At 42.0% G+C, this 22,558-nt stretch overlaps 1 non-coding gene across 1 annotated transcript; it reads left to right on the top strand.

Moving 5' to 3' along the window:
* The first annotated feature begins 14,313 nt into the window (after positions 1-14,313).
* On the top strand, positions 14,314-14,419 carry LOC118480742. Its single transcript, XR_004863719.1, has one exon. It is a non-coding gene; the product is annotated as a small nucleolar RNA R71 (small nucleolar RNA).
* The last annotated feature ends 8,139 nt before the right edge of the window (positions 14,420-22,558 follow it).

Below are 22,558 nucleotides of genomic sequence, written 5' to 3'. Positions count from 1 at the left end.
ATAATAGTATATTCGCTTGTAACATGTGGCTCTACTGGGCCGATAGTACGTTCTATTGGTGGGGGCTTCCCATGTTGTATAACCACTAGACTATTCGTAACCATAAGTGTTCTACATATCTCGAGAACAGTAATACGTACAAGTTTACGTAGGTTTTACGTAAGTATCCTTCACAACCGAGGATAGGGGTACGCGGGGGTTTACGTAGGTTTTACGTAAGTGCCTGACACAACTGAGGCAGTAGTGAGTATAAGTTCACGTAGGTTTTACGTGAGTGTCCTTCGCAACCTGAGGACAGTGAGTAGCATAAGTATACGTAGGTTTTACGTATGTGTCCTGCACAACCGAGGACGATGGTATGGTAGTCTAGTAACAGTGTATGTACGAATCTAGTCAATCTCATTCCTTCAATCCCATTCCCAAGCCCTCACCTTGATTTGCTCGGTATGTTATTGCTTCTAGGGTTAATTAAATGTCTAAGTCCGTTACACACGACCTAGGATACATTGCACATGATTCATTCAATTAGGGTTTACAAATCCTTGATATTCAAGCAACTGTGTTTTGTGTGTTTATTGTGTACATGATGATATCACATAGAATGTTCACACATGTAGGATCATACAGTTGCATTCAATATCATACAATCATATATCGAATCATACAGTTATAAGCAGAAATGAACAGTTGCATGCAATTATATACGGAAGCATACAGAAAGCTTAATTACTGGTGTTTTCCATAATCCAGAACCCTTATTTACTTATTCATACGTACAGAATCAACTAACTTGATCAACACAACCCATGTAAAAAAATTCGGATCCCTTTTGCATCATAAAAAGGTCGGACAGGGGACAAGGGCTTAAAACCCTGACTACATGTTCAAAAGTCGGACTAGAGGGACTCCCCACCACACATTCAGACTAAGGGGTGGGGGATTTCTTTGCTAAAACTCGGACTAGGGGGGGTGGGGGTTTGAAACTCGGACCATGGGGCAAGGGGGTCACAAAGTCGGACTAGGGGAGGCTACCCCCAAAACTCGGACCACACATGGTGGGGTGTCAAAACTCGGACATCACTAAGGCAAGCAAAACTCGGACCTTTGTTACTTAATTATAAAACTCGGATCTTGCCACCTAATTATAAAGATCGGACCTCATGAATTTCACAAAGATCGGACTACTCGCATTTCATTAAAGGTCGGACATGCTTGGTTAATTAAAAGCTCGGACTCCCTTTCCTTGTGATCTCAAAGATCGGACCAAGTAACACATGAAAAAGTCGGACCATGCTTATGCTTTCATACTTATAATTCGGACAAGTAACATATATATAAAGATCGGACCTCATGTGTGGTAAATAAAAACTCGGACAAGCATGTTATATATACATAAACATCGGACTTCATATGTTAATAAAACTCTGACACACATTTAAATCCAAAACTCTGAGTAACCATTATGCGTGATTTCCAATCATTGCACAGAATCAAAAGATCAGAACAGTTACGTTTTATGTTCATACGACCAGAAACCCTAAACTCATCACTTTTGCATTGCAGTAACGAATCAGTAAATCAATAGTTTTGACAGATCAATCATCTACAAATCAAGGATCTTAATCATCTAGCAATGATTACACAATCATCAACATTCTTTCACAATAAATCAGAATCAATTAAACAAACAATAGCATATGAAGAACTAGGGTTTTCATGCAACACACAATCAAGAATAAAAACAACAATCAATCATTAACAATTTACCTTGGATTGAGTCTAACTAGATTGCAAGATTAAGATTGATGCAGGAGACTTGTGCTTGTGATGAAAGTGATGATTGCCAGAGAATCAGAGAATGAAAGTACGTGCTTTGATTTGTGTAATGATTAGTGAAAAGGGATTAGGGTTAAGTATGACTTAGGTTTCACTAATCACTCTATGCACCCTCAACTATTACCTATTACATATTACAGGCACAAGTTGTATATTTCACAGTTTCATCACCACTTTCCATTATTTGCCAAATCTTTTAGAATTAATACATAACCATTCACAATCACACAATACACTACATTGTATCAAGACGTTACAGTTCCACAACAAATCAATTGTGCACATAAACAACTAAACAACAATAAACGTGCAATAAATGCGGAATTGGAATCTTGGAAACTCGAGTTGTCACATTATCCCCAACTTGAAAGAAATTTCGTCCCGAAATTTAGCATGCGGTTACTGAGGAAGCTAGGTAAGTTGCATCGTTTACTGGTTTTCCTGGGGTGTCACACCTTTCATCCTAGGCCACCAGTAGAAATCCTTAAGGTCTTGGTTCATTTTATCCGCTCCTGGATGAATTGAGTACCGTGACTTGTGAGTTTCGTCGAAAATAACCTTCCTCAATCCACCAAACAGAGGAACCCAAATCCGTTTCATAAAGCATAAAGTTCCCTCCTCGTTTGGTACCAACTGCTTCTCCATCCCATGGAGATATTCATCCTCAACATTCCTTTCCTTGAGTGCTTCTTTCTGCGCGGCACGAATGCACAATGAGAGATCTGTCTGGACAATCATTTCCAAAGCCCTAACCCTTATGGGCTTGATCTTTTCCTTCCGACTTAGGGCATCGGCGACCACATTCGCCTTCCCTGGATGATACTTGATCTCACAGTCGTAGTCATTCAGTAGTTCTACCCAGCGTCTTTGTCTCATGTTAAGCTCCTTCTGATCAAATATGTGCTACAGACTCTTATGATCAGTGAAGATTGTACATCGTGTACCATACAAATAGTGTCGCCAGATCTTCAACGCAAATACCACGGCGCCCAAATCTAAGTCATGCGTGGTATAATTCTTCTCATGAACCTTCAACTGGTGTGACGCGTATGCTATAACTTTCTGTCGCTGCATTAACACGCAACCCAAACCTTGACACGAGGCGTCACAATATACCACGAAATCATCCGTTCCTTCGGGTAACGATAAAATCGGTGCATTACAAAGCTTGTTCTTCAATAACTGAAACGCTTCTTCTTGTTTGATTCCCCAATCAAACTTCTTGTCCTTCTGGGTGAGGGAAGTCAAAGGTTGAGCGATTTTTGAGAAATCCTCAATAAACCTTCGATAATAACCAGCCAACTCTAAGAACTGTCGAATCTCGGTTGGCGTCTTTGGAGTCTCCCAATTCTTTATCGCTTCGATCTTTGTTGGATCCACATGGATTCCATCTCTATTAACCACATGTCCAAGAAATTGGACTTCACGCAACCAGAACTCGCACTTCGAGAACTTGGCATGCAACTTTTCCTTTTTAAGTAGCTCCAAAATAGCTCTTAAATGCTATTCGTGCTCATCCTTCGTCTTCGAGTAGATCAAGATATCATCGATGAACACAATCACGAACTTGTTGAGGTACGGTTTACAAACTCTGTTCATCAAATCCATAAAAACAGCTGGCGCGTTTGTCAACCCAAACGGCATCACCAGGAACTCGTGATGTCCATATTGAGTTCTAAAAGCAGATTTAGGAATACTTTCCTCTTGAATTCTCAGTTGATGATAACCTGATCGCAAATCGATCTTTGAGTAGAAACTTGAACCTTGAAGCTGATCGAATAGGTCATCAATTCTCGGCAGAGGATATCTATTCTTGATTGTTAACTTGTTCAGTTCCCGGTAGTCGATACACATACGAAAACTACCATCCTTCTTCTTAACAAACAAAACTGGAGCTCCCCAAGGTGAGAAGTTTGGTCTGATAAATCCCTTGTCTAACAACTCCTGGAGCTGCGTCGGCAACTCCTGCATCTCCGAAGGCGCAAGTCGGTAGGGTGCCTTAGCCACAGGCATGGCGCCTGGAACTAAGTCAATGTGGAACTCAAGTTGCCTTTGAGGTGGCAATCCTGGCAAGTCCTCTGGAAAGACTTCAAGATATTCCTTTACCACTGGGATGTCTTCAATCTTCGGCTTGACGTGATTGTCGTGGGTCACGCAAATTTAATCCCCAAACAACTATAGATAGTGGTAGTAGGGTATCGAACTCAGGGAGTATGTGGAAGATGTGTTGAATGTATAGCTTTGTACTTAAACTAATTATTAGACTAAATTGCAGAAAATTAAAATTCAAGAGTTTGGATTGTTGTTTTAGAAAACTAAATTAAAAACTAATTCAAATCAAAGTTGGTTGTAAAACAAATTAGGAGAGAACAATGATCACCTTAGGTTTCAGTTTCTTTAAACAGTTGTGTGTAATTCCACTAGAAAGAGTTACATAGACATAACTCGTGTATAGATGATTGAAGTGATAAAAGGGAACAAAGTACTCGGATTATATAAACGCGAGGTTGTTTCCCGATGACCAATTAATCAATAACCAACCCTAACCCTTCCCGTGATATCTCGATTGCCAACGGCACCAAGAACGTACGATTAAGACTAGAAATTGCAATATTGATTAACAAACTACAAACAATCAAACATACACCATGACATTCAAGCAATGCAAGATATCATTCTAGAAATTCAGAAATTAAACACACAAAAGTTCAAGAAACATTCACCTAAGATGATCACCGAAAAGTTTAGCCGGACATGGCTCGGTGAATCATCATCATAATCAAACTATTGTTCATACGAATCGAAATTACAAACCGAATGTTAGAAATTGTTCACAAACCCAGCCACAAGCCAAAAATCGCCCCAATGATGTCCTAGAACCGTCCAATGATGAAAGATATCGAAAAGACACCCCAAAACCAACTTAAAAGTGGCAGTTACACATTTTGCTCGCAGACTCCACCGTAAATTACGGCTCCACCGTAATTTACGGTGGTCATGGTTCTTTTACGGCTCAAACAACCTGTGTTACGGTGGAGAAGATACAAAATCCAGGTCCACCGTAAATTATGGTAGGACCGTAATTTACGGTGGTGAGCTTCCTTGACTTCTTTGTTGTGTCTCGTGTTCCACGCTTGACCCGTTATTCACCAACGCCTCCAAAGCTGCGTTTACTCCATCTTTTAGCTCCTAAACTGCACCTGAAACATAAGCACCGTAGTTATCTAATTCAAGATAATTACACGATTAAGTGGAGGATTATTTCGTCTTTTAACATGCTTAAGGGTTGTCCAAAGGACCACCCGTCACATCCCCACACTTAACCGTTGCTTGTCCCAAGCAACTCATCCAAATGATTTCAAAACAAGTGATCAAATCAAACCAAGCAAAACATGCAATCTCTTTACCAACCCCTTTTTAACACCCAAGCAATGCACCCCTCTCAAATTCTCTCCTCTCGGCTACAAGTAAAAACTAGCAAAGATAAGCTAGACACACACTAGGCAAACGGGTGGTTGCACAATCATAAGCTTGTACCTAAATCAATCATTCTCCTACAATGGGTCAAACATGAATGCAAATCAAAGGGACTTCAAGGTTGTAACGCGGCTAGGTGTATAGGTAGGAAATGGAATATATATGAAATAGCGAAAATTCGACCCGGTCTTTTTATTACAAACAAAAACAAACTAACAAACAAACACACTACTATATACAAGACAATTAAGCCCCCCTTTTTTTTCTTTTCATTGCTTTTCTCTCTTTTTTTTTCTGATTTTTTTTTTCAAGCAAACATACGATAACGCATTAACCATATCTACTTCAAACTAGCAAAACTACTAATACTATCACTAAAACTATAAGACCGGGTCAAATTTGGGTAAATTTTAAGGAAGTAGCTAGGGGAAACAAATGATAAGCTTCACAGGCACAAAATGGGCAACTAAATGTCCAAACCCCCGCCCCTCTCACTACCATGCTCATATATATACTTATGAGGTCCAACCCCCCAAGTCCCACACTCGCTCACACCATCGACGAGGCTACCTAATGCCCTTATCCTTTCTACATTCATGTTTAACTAAGGATTCAAATCGCATTCAAGCACAAGTTCTAACGCACCCCCACCCGTAGCCACTCTCATCAAAGACAATCATTATTTATGTACAAGTGTGGCTACAACTCTCACCAAGAATGAAAAAAAAGTATCAAGGGTTGCCGGTGCATCAACTTGGGGTTAAGTTAGGGCGTTTAAAATTTCACATCATTTCGCTTGGCTAAAAAATTTTCAAAAACCTCAAAATTTCCCCCCATCCCCACACTTGGGATACATTGACCCCAATGTATGGCTTTGGGAGGCTTTGATCACTAAACTCAATCACCATCAACAAAAGCTTGTTTTCTCAAACCCCAAATTTCTTTTTGTATTTTTCTTTTTATATTTTTTTTATGTTTTTCTCTTTTTTTTTTTAACATGACACCACCAACAAACACCAACCCAACAATCAACCACATAATCAAACACCACCCATCCTCCCAACCATAATCAACATAAACCAACAAATATGTACAAACTATACACAAGAGAGAATACCACCTGACTAATAGTAGCGCGGTCCTGGAGGTCCAAAGATGGATGACATCATATCATTCCACTCTCCAAATCCGAATGCGCCGCTGCTACTCCCCTCTTGTTGTTGTGGTCCCTCCTGTTGCCTTGGGTCAAGCCACTGAGAATGGTGGAGTGGTGGAGTCGGATATGAAATGCTACCATCATAAGGCGGCAATGAGGCATAGTCCACATGTTGTGGATCCTCAACGACCGGCCTTCCGGCATGCCAATCCGCATGCATCCGCCTCATTTGATCATCATGATATCTATTATTAATATCCACCTCTCGAGAGTATGCGTGGGTACGGTTCCATGCCTCATTGCGATCGAAGCTATGTTTTAACGACCGCTCTATGCTTGCACTATTCCTCGTGTTTTGATCATACAACGTCTTCTCCGACCCCGACCATGTATCAAAAATAGATGCCGGCGGACGTTGACTTTCAATCACCTCTTGCATTGAACCACTATAAGCCCACCCCGGCTCATAAGGTTGTTGCGCATAGTCGTAGAACATACCACCGTGACCTCCACCAAAACCCCCTAGACCAACATTTGCACCACCATGCGGCTCGTCCGCATAATCCTCGTCCCCACTCGGAACCATTTCTACATCACTCTTCGGCTCATCCGGCTCTCCCGGTAACAACTCTCTTGCATTCAACTTTAATGCCCTCCACCTTTGACCTTCAGATTTCAGCTTATGATAACGTTCCGACTGAGTATACGTCCAAACATTCCCCAACCTATCCAATGTAAACGGCTGGTGCCTTTTTGTCAAACCTCGGTCTTCGGATGTTAGCGCTTTCTGTTGTTTCATCAAACCCGCAATTATGCGGCAATACGGGACGATGTCTCTTCCATATTTGTTCCGGCAGATCCATAAGTGGTGCATGATAAGGTAACGTATCGGGAAGCGTGGGGACCCATGCATCAACGAATAAAGAACGGGTATCTCTGGGTACCTCACCTGTTCTTTGTCTCCCCTTCTTGGAATGACATTGAGAAGGCAGATTGTATGCACCAACTTAGCTTCAATCATCAAGTTCTTCCGGTATAGAATACCACTGTATCTACCGGGCAAAAACAATGCTGCCAACATGTCGTTCCATCTCACATGCTTTTCTGGTTTAAGCAATAAGTCATCAAGTGTGGGAATCATGTACTCCTTAGCCGGGAGACTGTCATACTTCCCCAGCCTCTTCAACGTGTCGAATGACATCTCCACTGGTACCCCATGTACCTTCCCGATCAACTTCATCTGTGATGGCTTGTTGAAATTGTGACATTGTAAGGTTGCCATCCACTCTTGAATCTCTGTCATAAACAGGTTACTCTTGTCTTTGTCGAAGCATTTAAGCGCCCCTTCCCAACCTAAAGCGCGAAACTTAGCAAACACCCCGAAGTGGCCAAATTGGGGCTCATCAACTTCTTTCTCACAAATAAACGCGGCTGCCTTGTTTTTCAACTTGTTCATGCAATCATTGTAAAGTGTTGGCTGCCAAATCTCGGGTTGATCATCCAAAGACCCCGAGTTCCATACCGGCTTTTCACTCGGGTCTAACCATCTCTTCTTCGCCTTCACTTTCGCTTTCACTAACCCTACCCATATATTGCCTCTTCTTTGATGGTTGCTCCTTTTGTTTTCCCTTGCCTTTTGATGAAGATGAGCTTGATCCCGCTTGTTCCTTTGTCCTTGCCATTTCCTACACACATGAAACAAGCAACAAAACAAACAACAAATTAAACCCTCTCTTCAAAATCATCCCCACACTTGCTTGTTATCATGGTTGTAGATGTTAGTGAACCAAAAGTGTATCAAGAATTTTTCAAAAATTGGGCATGATATCTCTACAATGTAGAACATCCCAAAAGTTCACTACTTTAACCACATATCCTACATCTACAACCACAAACCACGTTCAATAATCAATTTCATAATCATCTCTTAACAACAAGCAAGTGGGCAAGAGCAAATAACCTAAATCACCTTACTTTTCACAATGTATCACCACAATATAACAAAATAAGCGTTCATACCTTGTTTCAAGATGGAAGAGTGCTTGTGAAACCAAAAATCCCAAAACCCCCAAATTATCTCAAACTAGGGTTTCGAATTCGGACCCCAAAATTTCGTTTTCTCTGAAATCTCTCCTCACAATCACAAAGCTTGTGAAAAATTAGTCAAGTTAGACCAAAATTCCACTTGATTTGGACAGAAATTGAAGGAATTAGGAAAGATTGAAGGTGGAAGAACTATGGAGGTTGTGGTGGGTCTTGAGAGAAAGAAGAAGATGACGGTGATAGAAGGATGAAGAATGGAAAGAATATGTGGCTGGGGTTAACTTTCACGTGACCAGATTTCGTTTTATTATATATATATATATTTTTATATATAAAAGCGGAACCCCAAACGACATACAGCAAAAACCTGCGTACCGTAATTTACGGTCTCACCGTAAATTACGGTGAGACCTGAACATCAATTTTTCGCCGTAACACAGTAGACTTGCACCGTAAACCCCCATCAATTTTAACTTCCACCGTAAATTACGGTATGACCGTAATTTACGGTAAACACTGAACCTCAAATCTTTCATCGTAACTCAGGAGGATTTTACCGTAAAGCCCAAAACTTTTGAACACCCACCGTAAATTACGGCTGTACCGTAATTTACGGTGCTCACTGGGCATCTCTTCTTTGATAAAAATTGAGGTTTTATGTGAAACATTTTTTTTTTTTTATTTTTAATTTTTTTCTATTTTTTTTTCTTTTTAATTTTTTCAAAAACTTGTAAAAATTACCCTACCCCCTCAAAAATCCCGTGTTGTCCTCAACACAATGTAAGAGCAATTCGTGACCCGAACATCCCCACACTTGTTTCGAACACGGACTTCGAGGAACTATGGCAATTGTGCAAATATACAAAACAAACAAAACAAAACTACTATGTACACTACCACCAAACCTGGGCCTCTCATGGTTGTTCCTCATCGACCGGGCGTAAGATATAGCCCGCTTTGTCAAGCTCCAAGTTGTTGATGTCATTTCCTTCCAAGTACGGCTTCAAGCGGTGACCGTTCACCGTTTGTTGTTTCAACGTTTGCTCATCTTGGATGTCCACATCACCAAATCGCCCAACTCTTCGAATAACATACGGACCCATCCATTTGCTTTTAAGCTTGCCCGCGAACATCTTCAATCGTGAGTTGTACAACCACACTTTCTGCCCCACTTCGAACGTTTTCTTGCGCAATTTCGCATCATGCACTTTCTTTAGTTTATCCTTATAAGCCGATGCACATTCGTACGCCTCATCTCGAATCTCTTCTATCTCGCTCAATTGCAACTTCCTCAACTTACCCGCCTCATCGTAATCCGCGTTGACTGTCTTGATCGCCCAATGCGCCCGATGCGCCAACTCCATTGGCAAATGACAACCCTTACCATACACCATCCGGTAAGGTGTTGTGCCAATCGGAGTCTTGTAGGCCGTACGGTACGCCCACAAAGCATCATCCAACTTGCTCGACCAATCCTTTCTATCCGTTCTTACCGTCTTCATGAGGATCTCCTTGATTTGACGGTTGGACACTTCGACTTGTCCACTCGTTTGCGGATGGTAAGGTGTGGCGACTCGGTGGTTCACGCTATACCTCTTCAATAATTTTCCGAAGTTGAAGTTCTTGAAATGTGAACCACCATCACTGATAATAACCCGCGGGATTCCAAAGCGAGAGAAGATATTGGATTGAACAAATTTACAAACAACCGAATGGTCGTTCGTTCGTGTTGCAATAGTCTCAATCCACTTCGAGACATAATCCACCGCCACAAGAATATAAAGAAAGCCATTCGAATTCGGAAACGGACCCATAAAATCTATTCCCCAAACATCAAATATCTCTACAACCAAGATTGGTTGTAGTGGCATCTCATCCCTCTTCGATATGCTACCCATCTTTTGGCAGTTTATACAATTCCGGGCGAACTCAATTGCATCCTTAAAAATAGTGGGCCAATAAAACCCACAAGAAAGTACCCGATAGCCTGTTTTATGCCCACTAAAATGACCCCCGCAAGCGGACGAATGGGCATGAGTTAAGATTTCTAACACTTCCGTCTCGGGCACACACCTCCGTATAACTTGATTCGGTCCGATCTTGAAGAGATCTGGCTCATCCCAAATGTATTGCCTCACTTGGACCATGAATTGTTGTCGACGCTTTTTGGTCCAATGAGTTGGAATGGCACCCGTGGCTAAATAGTTGACGTAATGAGCGTACCACGGTGCAACGAAAGTGGAAATGGCTAGCAACTGCTCATCGGGGAAACTTTCATTAATCTCACTTACATCGTCGGTCCCTTCCACCGGAATCCGAGACAAATGATCCGCTACTACATTCTCACTTCCCTTCTTGTCTCGGATCTCTAAATCGAACTCTTGTAATAATAAGACCCACCGAATCAAACGCGGCTTCGCATCCTTTTTCTCCATCAAGTACCGAACCGCACTATGATCCGAATAAACCACTACCTTGCTTCCCCAAATATACGAGCGAAACTTATCCAAAGCATACACCACCGCTAGTAATTCCTTCTCGGTTGTGGTGTAGTTAAGTTGCGCTTCGGATAAAGTTTTGCTTGCATAGTAAATAACCACCGGTTTCTTGTCAACCCGTTGACCCAAAACTGCACCAATAGTGGTGTCGCTTGCATCACACATTATCTCGAACGGCTTTGACCAATCGGGTGGTTGCAAGATAGGCGCCTTGACCAAGTGTTCCTTCAAAACAGTGAAAGCTTGCATACACTCGTTAGTAAAATCAAACGGGACATCTTTTAATAACAAATTGCATAAGGGTTTGGTGATAACACTAAAACCCTTAATGAAACGTCGATAAAACCCGCGTGTCCCAAGAATGACCTTACACCCTTAACATTTTTAGGAGGTGGCAAAGATGATATTACCCGTATCTTTGCTTTATCCACCTCCATCCCCCTTTCCGAAATCACATGCCCCAACACAATGCCCTCTTGCACCATGAAATGACTTTTCTCCCAACTTAGCACTAAATTTTTCTCAACGCACCTTTTCAAAACCTTTTGCAATTCATTGAGACAATTATCAAAAGTAGTGCCAAAAATGGAGAAATCATCCATGAATACTTCGAGCGACTCTCCAACCATGTCCGAGAAAATACTCATCATACATCGTTGGAAAGTTGCCGGAGCATTACACAAACCAAATGGCATTCGCCTAAAGGCAAAGGTGCCATATGGACATGTGAAGGTGGTCTTGTGTTGGTCATCCGGGTGTATGGCTATTTGATTATAACCCGAATACCCATCTAAGAAGCAATAATATTTTTGACCCGACAATTTTTCAATAATTTGGTCAATGAAAGGTAGCGGGAAATGGTCCTTAGAAGTGGCGGCATTCAGTTTTCGGTAGTCAATACACACCCGCCACCCGGTAACCGGTCGGGTGGCAATTTGTTCACCACTTTCATCCTTGACTACTTGAATGCCGGCCTTCTTAGGCACAACTTGGGTGGGACTCACCCAAGCGCTATCCGAAATCGGATAGATGATTCCCGCATCCAACCATTTAATTACCTCCTTTTTAACTACCTCCCTTAGGTTCGGGTTCAACCGCCTTTGAGCTTCTCGTGTCGGTTTGGCATCTTCGGTCGTGATAATTTTATGCATGAAGATGGATGGACTAATTCCTTTGAGGTCGGCAATCGTCCATCCAATAGCACCCTTGTTCGCTTTTAAAACTTCCATTAATGCTTGCTCTTGTGCCAACTCTAAATTAGAAGCAATAATGACCGGTAAAGTGTCATTATCCCCTAAAAATACGTACTTCAAATGGCTAGGCAAGTCCTTGAGCTCCAACTTTGGTGGTTCCTCCAATGATGGTTTAGTACCCGAATCGATCTCCACCGGTAGACCCTCGAATTGGTGGGTCCATGGTGGTCTACCTTCCTTCATTGCCATAGCATCTTGTGCTTCCTCTTCAACCCGTAGTGCATAAGCATGTACCTGTTCAGAAAAGTCACACAGGCAAATATCCAAACCATCCTCCTCATACTCATGCGGGTTGCATCCATCTACTATGTCTGCCATGAAACACTCATCAACACCGTTAGCATTAGAATTGTTAGTAAAAACATTCAAACGCATTTTTCGATTTCCAAACGCCATATCAACTGTACCAAATCTACAATCAATAATAGCATGTGCGGTGCTTAAAAATGGCCGACCCAAAATTATATTTTGTTGTTGTTTAGGGTCCGCCGATGAGTAATCCAAAACTAAGAAGTCCACCGGGTAATAAAACTCATCAATTTTTACAATTACGTTTTGAACCATACCCCGAGGCAACTTATGAGACAAATCGGCCAAAACAACCGTCGTCTCCACCCTTGCTAATGGACCAAAGTCATATTGGTCGTATAAGCCCCCCGGTAAAATGCTAACTCCGGCTCCGAGATCTAGCAACGCCTTAGCCATTTGAAAATTACCAACTTGTACATTAATCAATGGCGTGCCCGGATCTTGGAGCTTAGGAGGAAGCTCCCCATTCAACACCGCACTTACTTGCCCGGTCAAATCCACCCGCTTAGGCATTTTCTTTTTGTTTTGCCTTTTTTGTGTACATAATTCTTTTAAGAATTTTGCATAAGCGGGGACTTGTTTTATTGCATCGAGGAGTGGGAGATTTATTTTTACTTGTTTGAACATATCCCACATCTCCTCTTTTTGAGGACCTCTCGACACAATAAAATTTTTCTTTCCCGGGTCAAGTAGGGCCGATGGAAATGGAACTTGACTCGGTTCACCCTCAACTTTTTCATTCTTTTCACTTTCACCCAAACCCGGTTTTTTAACACTTGTTTCTTTTGGTTTAACCGGTGAAAGTTCATCATCACTTTCAATTCCCGTGATATCCTCAACCACCCCCTCAACCAATTCGGATGACAAATTGGCTTTAAATTCTTTCCCACTTCTTAAAACACTAACATGATTAATATTAACATTACCTCATGACGAACCATGTGAAGGGTTTACCTTAGTGTCGCTTGGAAGTTGACCCTTTCCTTTCTTCAATTCCGCCACATCGGTTGCTAATTGACCCATTTGGGTTGTTAGTGATTGGATGCTTTTATCACGAACCTCATCTTTTTGCATTCGCACTTCGTCAAGTTGGTTCCGTTTTTGCATCTCCATTTGCATGCTCTTCAACATCTCCATCACCTCGTTTCCACCCGAAGGCCCCCCTTGTTCTTGACCCGTTTGGTATTGCTTTTGATAACCTTGGTTATTTCCGCCTCGGTACCCACCTTGGTTATTGTAAGATGGCCGTAAACCAAAATTACCTTGGCTACCTTGAAAATTTGGGTTCGCTTGATTTGAAGGGTTCCCATATCTAAAGTTCGGTTGGTTCCTCAATCCGGGGTGGTAGGTATTAGAATTCATGTTGTTGTAGTTCCTACCACCTCCTCCTTGACCTTGACCTTGAACCGCATGGACTTCCTCATATTGCCCTTCCAACATCCCTTGGCAATTTTCAGCCGCATGACCTATCTCATTACACAAAGCACAAACATCATAAATTTGGTTAGTGGTTTGTACATTACCGTCATCTATGGCGTGCACTTGCGGTCGGTTAGTGGTCGGTCGAGCTCTTCTTGAGGCTTGAGCTTTCCTCTTTGATGTAGTTGCCATGCTTTCCAAGAACTCCCAATCTTCATTCTCATAGTTTGTTCCAAAAGTCCCACCAGTAATGGACATCAAATCGCGAGCATTTTCGGCACTCAACCCCTCGTGAAAAGCATTCATTAACTCCCACAATTCGATTCCATGGTGAGGGCAATTCTTTATCATCATATTGAATCGTTTAAACGCTTCATGGAACATCTCACCATGTTGTTGTTGGAAGCTCCTCAACCCCTTTCTAGCATCATTGGTCTTTTGGGCGATATAGAACTCGTCTAAAAAAGTTTGTTGCATTTCCCCCCAAGTGTAAATAGATGCCGAAGGCAAAGTGTAAAACCACTTCTTTGCCTTATCCTCCAAAGAAAACTGAAATAAGACCAACTTGACTTCATCGGCCGAAAAACCTTGACTCCCAAAAGTGTTGCAAATTGAGTCATAGGCCTCTAAATGGAAATACGGCTCCTCCGTTGCTAACCCTTTGTACTTCGGTAAACTTTGCAACGAGTTTGTTCTTACTTCAAAAGTTCTCCCTTGGTTGTTGTGAGGGATAACCACCGGTGAAGGGTTTTGAGTAATGATTGGCCTGAAATGTGCCTCTATTCCCCTTGCTTGTTCCCTAAGATGCCTTCTTGGAACACCCAATCGACCCCTTGGACGAATAGGACCCATTGGTCTTGGTATAGGCCCTTGTGGTGCAATTGGTTGTTGGGGCATCGGTGGGTATTGAATCGGCCTTTGAAATTGTGGTTGTACATGTTGTGGCCGAACTTGTTGCAATGGAATAGGTTGTTGTATTGGTGGCCCTTGTGGTCTTGGCCGAATGTGTTGTGGTATAATTTGTTGTTGTGGCATTCCACCAACACTTGCCATCCCTTGAGATTGACTTTGCAAATACCCAAACTCCCCTTGATCACCATAACCTCCATAACCGTACCCATCATCTTCATAACCCTCATAATCTTCAAATCCCTCATCATAACCATCTCCTTGAATTCCCGAGGTCTGCCCAAATGGGATGGTCAAATACTGAAAGCCCGATTGTTGTTGTTGTGGTCTAAAAGATGAAGTAGTATGCACGATAGTTGAATTGGGTGCAATTGTGAAGGTGGATGATGATTGACCCGTAGTTGGGGGAAAGAAGTGTGATAATGGTGGGATTGTGGTGGATGGATTGTAGGTGATGGTAGGCTCAGTTTGAATGGTGATTGGTTGGGTGACATTGGATGGTGTAAATTCAGCGGTGGTATTAGGTAATGTAGTGTTTGGTGATGGTTGGGTGGAAGTAGGTATAAAAGATGAGGATGATTGACTGGTTGTAGGTGGAATCTGAGAATCAGCCATGATGTTTCTCGGTGTAATGGGTGAAGTGGGTGAACCAATGATTTTGTTTTCTCGCACTAAAACTCGGTTTTGTCTTAGCGTTCTTTCAATTTCCGGATCAAACGATAGCGGTGATGACCTGTGAGAGCCTCTAGTATGCATACACCTGAAGTACCTGCACACTAAACACAACCAACGTAAATCCGAAAATAACAAACAAAACTATTAAACTAACACACGTTGCGCACTACTCCCCGGCAACGGCGCCAAAATTTGACGTGATTGTCGTGGGTCATGCAAATTTAATCCCCAAACAACTATAGATAGTGGTAGTAGGGTATCGAACTCAGGGAGTATGTGGAAGATGTGTTGAATGTATAGCTTTGTACTTAAACTAATTATTAGACTAAATTGCAGAAAATTAAAATTCAAGAGTTTGGATTGTTGTTTTAGAAAACTAAATTAAAAACTAATTCAAATCAAAGTTGGTTGTAAAAAAAATTAGGAGAGAACAATGATCACCTTAGGTTTCAGTTTCTTTAAACAGTTGTGTGTAATTCCACTAGAAAGAGTTACATAGACATAACTCGTGTATAGATGATTGAAGTGATAAAAGGGAACAAAGTACTCGGATTATATAAACGCGAGGTTGTTTCCCGATGACCAATTAATCAATAACCAACCCTAACCCTTCCCGTGATATCTCGATTGCCAACGGCACCAAGAACGTATGATTAAGACTAGAAATTGCAATATTGATTAACAAACTACAAACAATCAAACATACACCATGACATTCAAGCAACGCAAGATATCATTCTAGAAATTCAGAAATTAAACACACAAAAGTTCAAGAAACATTCACCTAAGATGATCACCGAAAAGTTTAGCCGGACATGGCTCGGTGAATCATCATCATAATCAAACTATTGTTCATACGAATCGAAATTACAAACCGAATGTTAGAAATTGTTCACAAACCCAGCCACAAGCCAAAAATCGCCCCAATGATGTCCTAGAACCGTCCAATGATGAAAGATATCGAAAAGACACCCCAAAACCAACTTAAAAGTGGCAGTTACACATTTTGCTCGCAGACTCCACCGTAAATTACGGCTCCATCGTAATTTACGGTGGTCATGGTTCTTTTACGGCTCAAACAACCTGTGTTACGGTGGAGAAGAATACAAAATCCAGGTCCACCGTAAATTACGGTAGGACCGTAATTTACGGTGGTGAGCTTCCTTGACTTCTTTGTTGTGTCTCGTGTTCTACGCTTGACCCGTTATTCACCAACGCCTCCAAAGCTGCGTTTACTCCATCTTTTAGCTCCTAAACTGCACCTGAAACATAAGCACCGTAGTTATCTAATTCAAGATAATTACACGATTAAGTGGAGGATTATTTCGTCTTTTAACATGCTTAAGGGTTGTCCAAAGGACCACCCGTCACAGGCTCAGCGGCTTCTTTATCCACGATGTGTGCCAAGAAGGCAACACATCCCTTCCTTAAAATACTTTCAAGTTTTCAGACAACTGATGATTCTCAGAGGCGTATCGCGCTTCTCTCCGGGAACCACGATCGTTTCTCCATCTTCTATTGGAATGCGAATGGTCTTTTCGTGACAAACAATCTCGGCCTTGTTGCTTGACAACCAATCCATCCCTACTACCACGTCGAAGCTTCCCAACTCAACTGGTAGTAGATCCAAAGTGAACTCGCGTTCTCCCAGCTCAATTACACAACCTCGGACAACTTCATTTGCTTCAACTAGCTTTCCATTGGCCAGCTCAATTGAGTACGGTACATCTAACTTACTAGCAGTTAACCCAAGCATATTCTTAAATTCTAACGATACAAAGCTATAGTCGGCACCAGTATCAAACAGAACAAATGCAAAGCGTTGATTTATAGGGAACGTACCAGTGACAACGTTGGGATCGTGGCGCGCTTCCCTTGCTCCAATGTTAAACACTCTTCCACGGGCTTGATTCAGCTTTGGGCATTCCCTCTTGAAGTGCCCAACTTCTCCACAATTAAAACAGCCCGGTCCTCGACCATTACCACCTCCGTTTCCAGCTTGAGTGTTGTTTTGGTTGCGATTTCCATTCCCAGCTTGATTCGCAACATTTCCACGGTTTCCATTTCCGCCATTTCCTCCTTGCTGGCGGTTTCCATTACCATTCCCATGACCTCGATTTCCACCACGCCCAATACCAGTTCCGGCCCCACACGTATCCTTCGAGTGGCCGTTCCTTCCACATGACTCGCATTTCCTTAATTGGCATGGGCCAGTATGATGGCGCTGGCACGTATCACATTTGGGCAGAGTACCCATATAACCCTCCCCTTTGTTCTCAACATCGGTTGCAGCTCTGGCCGGTGTGCTTGATTCACCCTTCTTGTTCGCATTGCTGGTGCCTTGCTTGAAGTTTGAAAATTTCCTTTTGTTTTCACCAGACGACTCCACATGAGTCTCTTTCTTCTTCTGCTCAGTAACTGAAAACTTGTTCAATCGAATAGCTTCCTCAGTAAGAGCCACACTAAGATCAATGGCTTCAGTGATTGTTGCGGGCTTGGAAGTTGTAACCATGCTCATGATCTGAGGTGCCAATCCCCAGATAAAGCGCTCAATACGTTTGAACTCCGGTGTGACCATGTATGGCACTACATGGGACAAATCGTGAAATCTCTGAACATACTCTGCAATCTTAGGACCTTCCATTTCAGGTGCCAGAATTCAGTCTCCAGCTTCTGAATTTCAGCACGTGAGCAGTACTTCCTTCTCATGAGCTCCTTCAGCTTATTCCATGATAACGCATAAGCAGCAGCTTCACCCAAAGTTTGCACTTGCAGATTCCACCAAGATAGGGCTCCATCCAGAAACAGCCCTGAGATGTAGGTAACTTGTTGCTCGGGAGCAAACTTGCTCATCCTTAGGACAGATTCAGTCTTCTCAACCCATCTAACAAGCGCAACAGCACCTCCTGTGCCGTCAAAATTCACGGGCTTGCAATCGAGAAATTGCTTGTAAGTGCACCCTGCACATACATTAGGATTTACAAATGGTATTAGCGAACGTGCTATAAATATCCAAATGTATCATAGTATATCTCAAACGAATTAACATTACCATTGGGTGGATTGTTATTGTCGTGGTTGTGCGAGATATTTCCACTCGTTTCTGCATGAGAGGCAGCGTATTGCACGATAGCTGCGGCAATGATCCCTTGGAGTTCTGCCTCATTAGTGGGCATGCGTGGGTCACGTCTTGGAGGCATCTTCTAAAAGATGTTTCACGTTGGTCAGGTCATAGTAAGTAAATAGTATACGCACGTAATAACATTCATCGAGCACATAACATCTCATGTTATAAATTAATCAAGCACATAACATCTCATGTTATAAAATTAAAACAATCAATCCAACATCACATATAATGAGAATACTGTGATTGCGCTATCATAAAATCAAGACCACAATACAATGTTTACAAGTTTTATAACTGTGTCGTACATCAAAAGTTACTAAGGGCCACATCGCCCTTGTCCGAACTATCTAGTCATCTACAACAACCAAAAACTAATCATCAAAAGTCATGACATCAAAATGCGGTCTTCAAGAAGCTGTATAGTCGGCACAATCGCGGTCTTCTCACCAAAAGCCTACCTGCGTCGAACCAAAATGCCTATGCTGATGGCGGAGGAGGAGGAGGAAAACGAGAGAAAAGCAAGCGACACATATGTAACCAGTCCTCCTCTAAAGCATGACAGACGCGCAGCACATATGCTATCTGCTGCTCAGATGTGACAACTCGAATTTCCAAGATTCCTATTTCGCATTTATTGCACGTTCATGTATTGTTTAGTTGTTTAATTGCACAAATAATTGGCTATGGAACTGTAACGTTTTGATACAATGAAGTGTATTGTGTGATTATGCATGGTTATGTGTTAATTGTGAAAGACTTGTCAAATATGTGAACTTGGTGGTGGAACTGTGAAATTGTTGTGAGATGGTGTGCTTGTGTAAAATATAGTAATTCAGGGTGTATAGAGTAATTAGTGAAAATTAAACCATACTTAACCCTAATTCCTTTTCACTAATCACTACACAAAACAAAACACGTACTTGCAATTCTCTGATTCCTTGGCAATCATCACCACCATCATCATTGGCACAAGACATTCATCACTCTTGATTCCTCTCTTTCTCTAGAATCATTCAAGGTAATTGTTTGTTGATTATTGTAATACTTGTAAACCCTAATTGATAGTTTGATTGTATCAATTCTTGATTATGTGTTCATGAAAACCCTAGCTCTCATATGATACTTCTGTGGTTTTGATTGAGTTCTGATGATTTAGAAATGATTTAGTTTAGTGTGTAACTAATTGCCTGATGAAAAGATACAAGTCAGGATAGCATGATTGGCTTGATAATTGATTTGCTGCTAGACAGAATGCGATGTAACTAGGGTTTCTTAGTCGTGATGATATGAAAACGTAACTGTTATGATGCAAAGAAACGTATGACTTTTTGTTAGTCAGGGCTTTAATAACATTACGTAGTCTGAGTTTTATTATTTGAGTTAGTCCGACTTTTAAACATGCAAGTATGTCCGAGTTTCTTAATGGATGCCTTAGGTCCGATGTTTAACCCTAGATAAGGGTCCGAGTTTCACATATATATATAACATGAAGGTCCGATGTTTTAATAAGTGTGTTGTCCGAATTTTGTAACCTTTATTGTTGTCCGAGTTTATATGCTTGATATATATCCGAGCTTCAATAAGGTCTTTGTCCGAATGTTTTTAATATGTAAACATATGATCCGAAGTTTAAAAAGGACATGAAGTCCGACTTTTATCAGAAGTATAATGTTCTGACTTTTAATAGTAATAGAGGTCCGAGCTTTATGTTGCATTATGCTGTCCGAAATTTTAAGAGTAAAGGGACTTGGTCCGAGTTTTTAACCCAAACCCTTGTCCGACTTTTGTTTGGACCAAAGGGGGTCCGAGTTTTTGGAAGGGGCAGCCCCCCCTCCCTCTTGTCCGACCTTGTGACCCCCCACACCCCTGTCCGAGCTTCAAGCATAAAACCCACACCTTATGTCCGAGTTTTAAGTGTTAACATGTATCCGACTTTTAAATGTAAGGGGTATGCCTAGTCCGACGATTTAATGTATATATGCTTAACCCTGTTCGTTCAGCAAACACAGTTAGATATACATTCTGATAGATGTTAACTCTGTGAATTATTTATGCAACCCTGTTAAGTTGTAACTCTGTTTAGTATGATGGTTCAGTTAAGTATGTTGACTGTGACAATTATATTGATATCCATGTTAGACTAAACTGCGAAATCAAAGATGTGACGCATGAAGTATGTGATCACGATTAACTGTGCATGTGATGTATGATGCTAATTACCAAACACTTTGTGGCAATGATTTCATGTGAAACTTTACGAAATTGAACTGATTGAGAATACGTGCATAACTATAGGATTTGACTGATTGCTTTCGAGCACATAATATTAGCATACCGAGCAAACCAAGGTGAGTTCACACAGCCAAGACATGGGGTTCCCAGGGTGGGAATGGGATTGATTTATTTATTTATTTGTACTTATCTAGTTAATGGAACGTAATGATATGATCCTCGGGTGAGGAAGGTGATTGGTTAAGATACTGCTAGACTAGTGATGCTTATAGAACTGATCTTCGCACACACGCCGGGGTTGGCTGCGATAATATGACTGATCTTCGCACACATGCCAGGGTTGGCTGCGATAATATGACTAATCTTCGCACACATGCCTAGGAAGGCTGCGAACTGTACACTAAAACTTCGCACAGGTGCCGGGTGGCCGCGATACAAACATACCTAGTCTAGAATACTTGAGAACTTTCCCTAATCTTCGCATACATGCCTGAAGGGCCGCGATACGAACTATTACGATACATGACCTAATGAACGAATGCAAGACTTACTATACTATTACAACTACTGAACAATAAACTGTGAACTCGCTCAACTAGTTGTTGATCCTCTGTTACATGCCTTGCAGGTCGTTAGATACATGGAGCTTGCACAGGGAGGAGCAGGTCGTTGTGGAGCATGGATCGTGGATGCCATGTTAAGACATTTAAACATTTGAACTTATGTTATACATTGGGTTTTCATACTTATGCCTCCGCTACACTTTGAAACTATAATTATGTTTTGAACACCTATCGTATTGAATGATTGGTTTACACTTATTTTACTTGATATTAATTACATGTTCAATATGATTGGTGGCTTGATCCTGGTCAGTCACGCTCCCAAGCGGTGATACTCCGCGTGTGGATTTTTGGGGGTGTGACATCAGATGTCAAGAAACGGACGTCTGAATCAGGGGAAAGTGGACGTGGAGTGTGCGGTGCTGCAAAGGGGGTCTGACAATGGCAAGGTGGTCGTGGAGCTCTCTCCAACTCTTGTATACGACGTGCCAATGCATCCTGCTGTATCATCAAGGATGTAAGTATGTCCTCCGTAGAGTACCCAACATGGTACGGGTGGTACGGATTAGACAATGGCATGATAGGGGGCGTAGTCCATAAAAATGGCTCGCTGGATGGCACGAAAGATGGTGTAGTAGGTGGTGCAACATGAGGAAACTGAGATGTGAATGGAAAAGGTGATGACAGTACGGGTGGAGCAGAAACAGGCGGCTGCCTCGATGACCCCTCTCTAGGACGAGGTGGCGGTATGTCATGGAGGAACATAATGGGAAGATCAGTGCGATGAGCGTCCGTGGTGTTTGGGGAAAACAACGGGATATCAGTGGGTGCAGACACGAGTGCTACTGGGGGAGTGACAGGCAACACATACGGTGGGTAATCGTCATCGTCATCGATCCACCCGTTGCGGGTGTCGGCATATCGTGGATCTATATGAGCAGCAAAAGGTGCACGGTCAAACAATACCGGCACGGGATCAGGTAACGGTGCATCAACAACAGGGTCATCCACCAACGGTGGAGCAACAACGGGAAGATCAGCAATGGGTATATCATCAA

Source organism: Helianthus annuus, chromosome 7, assembly GCF_002127325.2.
Source record: "Helianthus annuus cultivar XRQ/B chromosome 7, HanXRQr2.0-SUNRISE, whole genome shotgun sequence".
Taxonomy (NCBI): Eukaryota; Viridiplantae; Streptophyta; class Magnoliopsida; order Asterales; family Asteraceae; genus Helianthus; species Helianthus annuus.
Note: the sequence above shows the minus strand (reverse complement) of the source record. Positions and strands in the feature narration are given on the sequence as shown.